This window comes from Lactuca virosa, chromosome 5, assembly GCF_052849685.1.
Source record: "Lactuca virosa cultivar CGN04683 chromosome 5, Lactuca_virosa_CGN04683_v6, whole genome shotgun sequence".
Classification (NCBI taxonomy): Eukaryota; Viridiplantae; Streptophyta; class Magnoliopsida; order Asterales; family Asteraceae; genus Lactuca; species Lactuca virosa.
The window spans coordinates 206944021-206955236 of NC_136430.1; positions in this window are offsets into that span (position 1 = coordinate 206944021).

An 11216-nucleotide genomic window follows, 5' to 3' on the forward strand; every position below is an offset into this window, starting at 1 on the left:
TAACGAGTTAAGATCATGAAAACATAAAAAGACCATAAACCATTTGGGTTTACGGCCGTAAACCCAAAGGCAAATGGTCTAAGGACCGTAAACTCCATTTAGGAGTGAAATGGTGCCCTAATCCCTTCCATAGGCTTATACTTCAAGTGGAAATGCTTCTAGGGACTTGTAAACCTTCAAAACATCAATTGGTCAAAGAAGCATGAGTTTACGGCCGTAAAATCATGGGTTTACGACCGTAAACTCAATGAGTTATGGTCATAAAACCGTAAACTCATGTAAGGGGTTCCCTTGAACCCTAAACTCAATAGCAATGTCCTACAACACTTAGATGCAATCCTTAGCACTTATAACACTTATATAAAGTGTTTTACATGTCCTAGGATGTCTTAACTTTGTTAATTAGTTGTTTAAAGACTAATTGGATACATATATGTGTTATTATATGTTAACTAGGATCATTGTGTGTGTACAAGTCTTCACTTGACACCTTGCAATCCTATTTCTTCAGTTCATCCAAAGCACTCACTACAGGTGAGTTCATACCCCTTAATTAACCTTTTAAATGTTTTTAAATGCTTTTATGGGGGGAGAATACAAGTTGAACAATTATAGTTATTATATCAATCACATGTGATTAATAACTACCAAACAAGTGGGTTCTTACTTTTCAAACTGTGTTACCAAACTGTTTTACTTCAAACTGTCTTACAAACTCTTTTTCATATCAAATACTTTTATTAAACTCTTTTAACTTATATTTTGTGTATCTATGTAGATATAGTTATATAAGTAGGATTGAAAGCACTTAGGACTGCTAGTCTACCTTACTTCCTGTTCCTTGTTTGGTTGTGGACTTAGGGTATCAAGGTTAATTGTCCGAAGGTCGTTTGAATCCTAGTTATATATTTTGTATATGTATATAGATATAAAAGGTTTCGTCTTTCATTCAGTTCTATACCTTTGGGTAGCAAGGGTATACAAACATGTTCATACATTACTAGTAAACTACTATAGGAGTAGTTTAGGAAGATACTATTACTAGAACAATGAAACATACAAAGAGTCAGTTCATACATGAGTCAATACCATACAGAGTAGATAACAAACAATACCATACATAGTAGATAACAAACAATACCATACAGAGAAAGAGATAACAAACAATACCATACAGAGAAAGAGATAACAAACAATACCATACAGAGAGAACATACAGGCTAGACAGAGGGAGAACATACAATACAGCTAGCACATTCATTACATATACATTATTACATTTATGTGAGCCACTAAACGGGGCATGGCACTACCTGCCATGACCGTTTTTGTATCCAGAATCTCCTTAATTGGGGAGCGTATGAGTTTGTGTATAGATCTATACTGGATTGACTATCCTACACCTTGCTGCTCGCTACTGTGGGACTTGCAAGTCTACGGGTGCCAAACGTCATTTCTTACGACATCTTACATTGTCGTTTTTCTATTGAGTCGGTAGCAGGATACAGGCCGATCACATGGTACTTTAAATAACAATAGGTTTAAAGTAATTAATACAATAGTAGTTACTTAATACAACACTACAGTACTATGTCATTTTCCCTTTACATTTACTTTGTGATATTCACACAATAAATAATAATGTAAGAACTCTATTTTTGGTTAATGATAGTCAGATTTGGGAAAATACACGCTCTTACAAGAGACACACACACAGACACTAGATGCCTTGGTAGAAGGCGACTGTTAATAGGAAACATAGGGTTTTCTAGGAGAGTTCAAACAAATACAAACTTTTACAAAACTTATACATTAAAAACATCTTACAAATGCTTTCATACAAACACAGACACTAATATACTTATGATCTCACCAGATTTAAAGCTGATAAACTCTTTCAAAATAACTTGTATTCTCAGGTCGCCAGTAGACAGGTACCGGAGCCAGGTTTTTTTTTGAGAAGATGGAGCTCGTTCAAGACTCATCTTTATTTTGATGTATATTATTTTTTGTGTCTATATAACTTGACAGAACACACTTGTATGAAATTATATTATTAATGCAATGGATGATGTTGTTGCTTATTTACTACTTTGCATTGTTGTGATACTATACATGACGTCCTCCACCCCCGAACGTTTCCGTCGTTCTCGGTTTTGGGGTGTGACAGATTGGTATCAGAGCTTTGTTTATAGTGAATCGAGTGTATCAACCCATAAAAGATATACGAACTATAAACACAAGCGGGATTAAAATACTCTGATAAAGAGTTTATACTTTAAATAATAAAATATTTAACTAAGTATACATACCTGCATTCATACTAAAATCAGTATCACTAGGACAGAACAAAAGTATTACGATTGTTGGGCAGCACAGGTAGACTTAGAGACATATGGTCAACCCTGGGAAGATGTAGCCTGATCAACTACATTATCCGAGGAGTGATCAGCATGTGCCTAAGTATGCTTGTGAGGTTGCAACAAGTCTAAAAACTTACCAACACTACTACAACGAGAACAGTAGAACAGAACATAAACTTAAAATACTATAGGAGTATTTTGTGTTACTATTAATTACTTACCTGAGAACTAAAGGTCGTTATTAAGTATGTCAATAGTTGCGGAGTGGATACGCTAAGGTTATATGTGTCTAGGATATCATAGACTTAGAATCTGTAATCTTTGCTTTACTTCCTGTTCCTTGTTTGGTTGTGGGCTTAGAGTTAGGATCACTTATTCGAAGGTCTATCCTGTCTAGGTTACCTATGACTGGTATGCACTACGCAAATGTTGGAGTAACTGATAAAGATCATCTTATAATTATCTAGTTAGTTCGTCTATTGATTATTTCCTTATCCATTTTCTCGCGTAGATATAATGGCTGGATTCTATTTTCCCGGAGACCCGTACTATCCCAACCACGGAAACGCAGGATGGCTGGAAGAAGAACCAGAAGATGATCACCCAATCCCTTTGGATGATCATGAAGCTGAAGGCTTTTCTGATGATTCTGACTCAGAGCCTGAAGTCAACAACCTACCCCCAGCTGCTCAAGACCCAAACCTGAACCCTCGTCCAGCATTTCAAGGACCCACTCCTATGTGGGACACAAACTTGAATAGATGGAGTCAGGAACAGGGTCAACCCATTCCCTACAACGGAGACAGAAGCTTCTACAACCTCACTGAGGGAGGTTCAGCTGACAGGGTCCTACCCATCATGGTTCGTAGGATTGCTTGGAACACCGATCAAGGTCGAGCAACTATCGATTGAGTAGTGGAGGTCGACGCCAACTCAGGCGTTAACACTGTCCGCATTCGCCAACTTGAGTCTGTTCATGAAAGGACTCAGGTCCGCAATGCAGTTCTGCAAAGGGAACTTGCTGAGACCCAAGCTGAAGTCAGAGAACTTCGAGCTCAGCAAGCAAGATCCGATAGGCGAATGAGGGACATAGAACGTCTTCTGTCGGATTCAAGAACTCACTCTAGTAGTTCTCGTCGCCGATAGAGTCTCATCGATTCCTCTTTTGGATATAACCTAGTTTGTGTAAAAACTCTAGTCTAATTTCCTATCTTTGTAAATTATAGACCCGTTAGGTCTTGATTTGGTAGTAGTCTGTCAAAATTTTCCATCTTGGTTGATGTAAGACCTACTTCTAGGTCATTTTTCCCGAACTCATTACATCTGTAATCCCAATATAATTGACAGATATCTAATCTTATAGAAATCAATATCCAATTGCTATCATCTGCTAGTACTAGATCTTCATTCAATCATACTATTCAATCGTGCTATTCATTTGTGCTGTTGGACTATGGAGAGTAGTCCATGAGTCATTCTCATCAATTTTCCTATCAAATTCTTATCAATATCTTTATTTTCTAAACTTATAGTTGGAAAATGCCTCCACGTAAATCAACAAGACGCGATCCTCCCGCACCGACACCACCTGCTCCTCAATTCGATACAGCAGCTCTAAATGCTGCTGTAGCTGCGGCTGTGGCTACAGCCATGGCTCAATATCATTCCTCAGGTTCCACTGGAGGAGGAACCCCTGTGCTATCTACTCATGGTGAAATCCTTGTGCGCTCCAGAGAGTGCTCCTATAAGGACTTCACCAACTGCAAGCCATTGTCCTTTAAGGGAACTGGCGGAGTCATTGTCCTCTCGCAATGGTTCGAGAAGACAGAGTCGGTCTTCGAGATCTGCTCATGCCCGGAGGGAAGCAAGGTCAAGTTTGCCGCTTGTACCTTCGAATCAAAAGCCCTAACATGGTGGAATAGCCATGTCAAGTCACTATCTCTTGTGACGGCTAATGCTATGGGCTGGGATACTATGAAAGACCTCATGATTGAGGAGTACTGCCCGAGGGGCGAGATCCAAAAGCTAGAGGAGGAACTGTGGAGCCTAACCATAAAGGGCTCCGACGTAGTCTCTTAAACCGCCAGATTCTGTGAACTGGTGGCTCTCTGTCCCAACATGGTTCATACTGAGGGAAAGAAAATCAAGAGATATATATGGGGGTTGATGCCACCATACCAGGGAAATGTTTTGGCATCACACCCCACTACATTTGATAGTGCCAAACGATTAGCACATCGGCTCATAGACCATGGGGTTCGTACCCCGGCCGCAACAACAACCCTGGCCATCTCAGAACCCGCCAGAACCGCTAATTCTAAGCGGAAGTTTTGGGATGACAAGAAAAAGAAGAAGACTGCCAAAAAGCAGCAGATCGTGGCAGTACATGCTGGAATAGCACATGCCGCTGCTGCTCCAGTAAGGCAATACGCCGGAAGTTTGCCCAAGTGCAACAAGTGCAACTTCCACCACACAGGAGCCTGCCGGGAAATGCAGTGCTCGAACTGCAACAGGAAGGGGCACACCGCCCGTTTCTGTAAAGCTCCAGCGAGACCACTCAACCAAGTCCCCGGCGCTGGTGTGGGCCAGGCTTGCTACAATTGTGGCGACGTGGGCCACTACAAGAGGGATTGCCCAAAGGCAGGGAATTCTGGTAGAGTTGGAAGAGTTCTGGCCATAGGCCACGAGGAAGCGGTTGCCGACCCCACAGTGGTCACTGGTACGTTTCTCCTCGATAACTCATATGCATGTATACTATTTGATAGTGGAGCGGAGAGGAGCTTCGTGAACCAAAGATTTGCTCATTTACTTAAGCAAAAATCACGAGAACTCAAAGAATCGTTCACTGTAGAAATGGCTAATGGAAAGACAGAGAGCACTAACAGTATATTCATAGGCTGTACCCTAACTTTAGATAGCCATTCATTTTCGATCGATCTCATGCCGGTATCTATTAAAAGTTTCGACGCATCATCGGCATGGATTGGTTGAGTCTTCATCGTGCCGACATCATATGTTATGAAAAGGTTGTCCGCCTTAATCTGTCGTCTGGTGAAACTCTAGTAGTATATGGCGACAAACCCGGCACGAACCTCCGTATCATCTCGAGCATTCAAGCTCAGAAATTCTTGCGAAAGGAATGTCGCGCATTCCTTGCTCATGTAGTCGATGTGAGCCAAGAAACGAAAGACATTCAAAACATCCAAGTAGTACGCGATTTTCCCGACATCTTTTCAAAAGAACTACCCGGATTACCTCCGCAACGACAAGTCGAGTTCAGAATCAACTTAGTTCCAGGGGCTACCCCCGTTGCCAAATCGCCTTACCGTCTAGCACCCGCAGAGATGCAAGAACTATCCTGTCAACTTAACGAACTGCTCAGCAAGGGCTTTATAAGACCAAGCTTCTCACCCTGGGGAGCTCCAGTCTTGTTCGTCAAGAAGAAAGACGGATCGTTTCGTATGTGCATCGACTACAGGGAGCTCAACAAGCTGACCGTCAAAAATCGTTATCCTTTGCCTCGGATAGACGACTTATTCGATCAACTTCAAGAGGCGAATTTCTTTTCAAAAATCGACTTAAGATCCGGATATCACCAACTACGAGTACTAGGGGAGGATGTTCCGAAGACAGCCTTCCGAACTCGTTATGGGCACTACGAATTCGTAGTGATGCCGTTCAGATTAACAAACGCGCCCGCTGTATTTATGGATTTAATGAATAGGGTGTGTCGTCCTTACTTGGATCAGTTCGTCATCGTCTTCATCGATGACATACTTATCTACTCTCGTAGTAAGGAGGAACATATTCAACATCTGCGACAAGTCTTAGAAACTCTACGTTCGGAGAAGCTCTATGCGAAGTTCTCGAAATGCGAATTTTGGATCCGACAAGTCGAATTCTTAGGGCACGTGGTTAGCGAAGAGGGAATACACGTGGACCCTTCCAAAATTAAAGCCATTGAGAACTGGTCAGCACCGAAGACGCCTACAGAAATTCGTCAATTTCTAGGCCTCGCTGGCTACTATCGCAGGTTCATTCAGAACTTCTCCCGCATTGCGAAGCCTCTTACAACTCTGACCCAGAAGGGCGTATCCTTTGACTGGGAAGAGAAGCAGGAGAGAGCGTTCCAAACGCTCAAACGAGCCTTGTGTACCGCACCAATACTATCCCTCCCCGAAGGGATAGAAGATTTCGTCGTCTATTGTGGTGCATCAAATCAAGGACTCGGATGTGTTCTGATGCAGCGAGGTAAGGTCATCGCCTATGCCTCGAGACAGCTGAAGACACATGAGGTCAACTACACTACCCACGTTCTTGAGCTAGGAGCAGTTGTGTTTGCTCTCAAGGTCTGGAGACACTACCTGTATGGAACAAAAAGCACTATCTTTACAGGCCACAAGAGCCTACAACACATACTTGACCAGAAGGAGCTCAACATGAGACAACGACGGTGGGTCGAGCTACTCAGTGATTACGAATGCGAAATTCGTTATCATCCAGGTAAAGCCAATGTAATAGCTGACGCCCTAAGTCGGAAAGAATATTCTGGTCGTAGAGTCAAGTAATTAACTATGACTATCCAATCACACTTGTCCACACAAATTAAGGAGGCTCAGCTCGACGCTTTGAAACCTGAAAATGTGGCAGGTGAATCCCTGAGAGGAATGGATAGGAACTTGGAGGTTAAAGGTGGCGGAGCTTATTATCTCATGGACCGGATCTGGACCCCGAAACTTGGTGATTTCAGAGACTTGGTCATGAACGAGGCACACAACACTCGTTATTCCGTCCACCCAGGTTCATAGAAGATGTATCTGGATCTTAAAAAGCTATACTAGTGGCCTAACATGAAAGCAGAGATTGCTACCTTCGTAAGTAAATGCCTTACTTGCGCCAAGGTCAAGGTCGAATACCAGAAACCCTCCGGTCTACTACAACAGCCAGAGATACCGGAATGGAAGTGGGAGCGGATCACTATGGATTTCATAACCAAGTTGCCCAAGACAACGGGTGGACTTGATACCATATGGGTCATCGTCGACAGATTGACCAAGTCCGCACACTTCCTGCCTATCAAAGAGACAGACAAGATGGAGAAGCTTACAAGAACTTACATTAGGGAGATTGTACGACTGCATGGTGTTCCGATATCCATTATCTCGGACAGAGATAGTAGATTCACTTCGAGGTTCTGGCAGTAGTTACAAAGTTCCCTAGGAACTAGGCTGGACATGAGTACAGCCTACCATCCGCAGACAGACGGGCAAAGTGAGAGGACTATCCAAACCTTGGAAGATATGCTGCGAGCCTGTGTGATCGACTTTGGGAAAGCATGGGATACTCATTTACCCCTTGTCGAATTTTCCTACAACAACAGTTATCACACGAGCATAAAGGTTGCTCCATTCGAGGCCCTCTATGGCCGAAAGTGCAGATCCCCTCTGTGCTGGGCTGAGGTGGGTGATACCTAGTTAGCTAAAGGACGAGTTCCTGAAAGCACTCTCACAGGTCCGGAGATCATTCGGGAAACGACAGAAAAGATTGTTCAGATTCGTGAACGATTGAAAGCCTCTAGAGACCGACAGAAAAGCTACGCTGATAAACGAAGGAAACCGTTGGAATTCCAGGTGGGTGACCGTGTTCTATTGAAGGTCTCACCCTGGAAGGGCTTGATACGCTTCGGAAAGCGTGGAAAGCTAAATCCAAGGTACATAGGGCATTTCAAGATTCTCGCAAGAATCGGCCCTGTAGCTTACAAACTTAACTTACCGAGCGAACTCAGTAACATACATTCTACCTTCCACGTCTCGAACTTGAAAAAGTGTCTGTCCGACGAGACTCTTGTAATCCCACTCGACGAGATCGAGATCAACGAGAGCCTCAACTTCGTGGAAGAACCAGTAGAGATCATGGACCGGGAGGTCAAGCAAACGAAGCAGAGTCGCATCCCGATAGTGAAGGTTCGCTGGAACGCCAAGCGAGGACCTGAATTCACGTGGGAGCGAGAGGATCAGATGAAACTGAAATATCCTCGTCTTTTTACTTAGTTATTTGTAACTACTTATTTGCTTAAACTCTAATTTCGGGACGAAATTCCTTCTAAGGGGGGGATGATGTGACAACCCGAAATTTCTATTCTGTACAACCTTTCAATTCAATAGAAGTCAGAAAAGTTTCCGCTAAATTTCAAGCTTTTTGGAATAAGTTTGAGAATTTTAGGATTAGCACTTCAGGAGATATCAGGAGAGAGGATGCCCTAGGGTATATTGTGCAACAATATTATTCCAAAACTCCAAGAGTTTGGAGTTTACGGCCTAAACAAGGGTGTTTACGGCCGTAAACCCTAAATGGGGAGTATATATATGACACTTAGTCATTATTTACCCTTTTTCACAAAACTCAAGATCCAAATCCATTTCTCTCTCAAGTATCATCCAAAAGTTTTTCAAGATCATCAACTTGTAAGTGTTTCTAGCCCTTTTAAGTTGGTATATTACTTAATCTAGTGTTTTAACACACTTCCATCCATAAAAATGTTCCAAAAGGCTAGATCTTCAAGTTTCACCAAGAACACCAAGAACACACACTAGTGTTCTTGGACTTTTGGCTCATTTCAAGCCTTTATCTTGTAAGTAATTCTATCCTAGAGTATCTTAAGGCTTGTTACACTTCCATATATCAAGAAATCACCCAAGAAAAGGCAAGATCAAAGGTGTTTACGGTCCAAGATATTCTTGGACCGTAAACCCTAAAAAGGGTGCCAAAGTGTGCCCTTTACCTTTCTAAGCCTTGGGAACTAGCATGGATCCTTTCCTTAATGAGTTAAGATCATGAAAACATAAAAAGACCATAAACCATTTGGGTTTACGGCCGTAAACCCAAAGGCAAATGGTCTAAGGACCGTAAACTCCATTTAGGAGTGAAATGGTGCCCTAATCCCTTCCATAGGCTTATACTTCAAGTGGAAATGCTTCTAGGGACTTGTAAACCTTCAAAACATCAATTGGTCAAAGAAGCATGAGTAGTTTAGGAAGATACTATTACTAGAACAATGAAACATACAAAGAGTCAGTTCATACATGAGTCAATACCATACAGAGTAGATAACAAACAATACCATACAGAGTAGATAACAAACAATACCATACAGAGAAAGAGATAACAAACAATACCATACAGAGAAAGAGATAACAAACAATATCATACAGAGAAAGAGATAACAAACAATACCATACAGAGAGAACATACAGGTTAGACAGAGGGAGAACATACAATACGGCTAGCACATTCATTACATATACATTATTACATTTATGTGAGCCACTAAACGGGGAATGACACTACCTGCCATGACCGTTTTTGTATCCAGAATCTCCTTAATTGGGGAGCGTATGAGTTTGTGTATAGATCTATACTGGATTGACTATCCTACACCTTGCTGCTCACTACAGTGGGACTCGCAAGTCTACGGGTGCCAAACGTCATTTCTTACGACATCTTACATTGTCGTTTTTCTATTGAGTCGGTAGCAGGATACAGGCCGATCACATGGTACTTTAAATAACAATAGGTTTAAAGTAATTAGTACAACAGTAGTTACTTAATACAACACTACAGTACTATGTCATTTTCCCTTTACATTTACTTTGTGATATTCACACAATAAATAATAATGTAAGAACTATATTTTTGGTTAATGATAGTCAGATTTGGGAAAATACACGCTCTTACAAGAGACACACACACAGACACTAGATGCCTTGGTAGAAGGCTACTGTTAATAGGAAACATAGGGTTTTCTAGGAGAGTTCAAACAAATACAAACTTTTACAAAACTTATACATTAAAAACATCTTACAAATTCTTTCATACAAACACAGACACTAATATACTTATGATCTCACCAGCTTTAAAGCTGATAAACTCTTTCAAAATAACTTGTATTCTCAGGTCGCCAGTAGACAGGTACCGGAGCCAGGTTTTTTTTTGAGAAGATGGAGCTCGTTCAAGACTCATCTTTATTTTGATGTATATTATTTTTGGTGTCTATATAACTTGACAGAACACACTTGTATGAAATTATATTATTAATGCAATGGATGATGTTGTTGCTTATTTACTACTTTGCATTGTTGTGATACTGTACATGACGTCCTCCACCCCTGAACGTTTCCGCCGTTCTCGGTTTTGGGGTGTGACACTTAGTGAGTACCCCCATCATACCACATACCATACAATACACATACCGCCCGACGATTCTGGCGTGCCTGACCTACCCTGCCAGGCCATTCTGGGGTGCCTGACCTACCCATGTCAAGCCATTATGGGGTGCTTGACCTACCCTGTCGGGCCATTCTGGGGAGCCCGATCCTTCCACATTTGTAACAGGTTACCTCTTCGTTGCATCTTCCAAAGTGTTTCTTCTTGCACTTTTCACACCACTTGGCTCCATACCTTTGGTCATCCAGGTTAGACTTTGAGAACTTTCCCTTATTATCAGGTCTTGAGGATCCTTCAAGCTTCCTTTTCTCGCCAACTTCAACTTTCTCCAGACCCTTTTCCCTTATTTGGGTCTCAACATTCTTGGCTGCCCAGATGACGACATTCAAAGTGGTTGCTTGTTTGACCATTGGACCAAAGTCCGCTGGTAATTCATTGGCAAACTTGTTGACCTTGGAAAGTTCCGTTGGAACTAGGTAGGGGACAAGCTTCATCTTTTCCATAAAACTTGCAACATACTCGGTGACACTCATCCTTCCCTTCTTCAGATTCTGGAACTCATTGTTGATCTCCAGAAGATCCTGCTCAGAGCAGTACTACATTTTCAGTTGCACCAGGAAATCTTCCCAA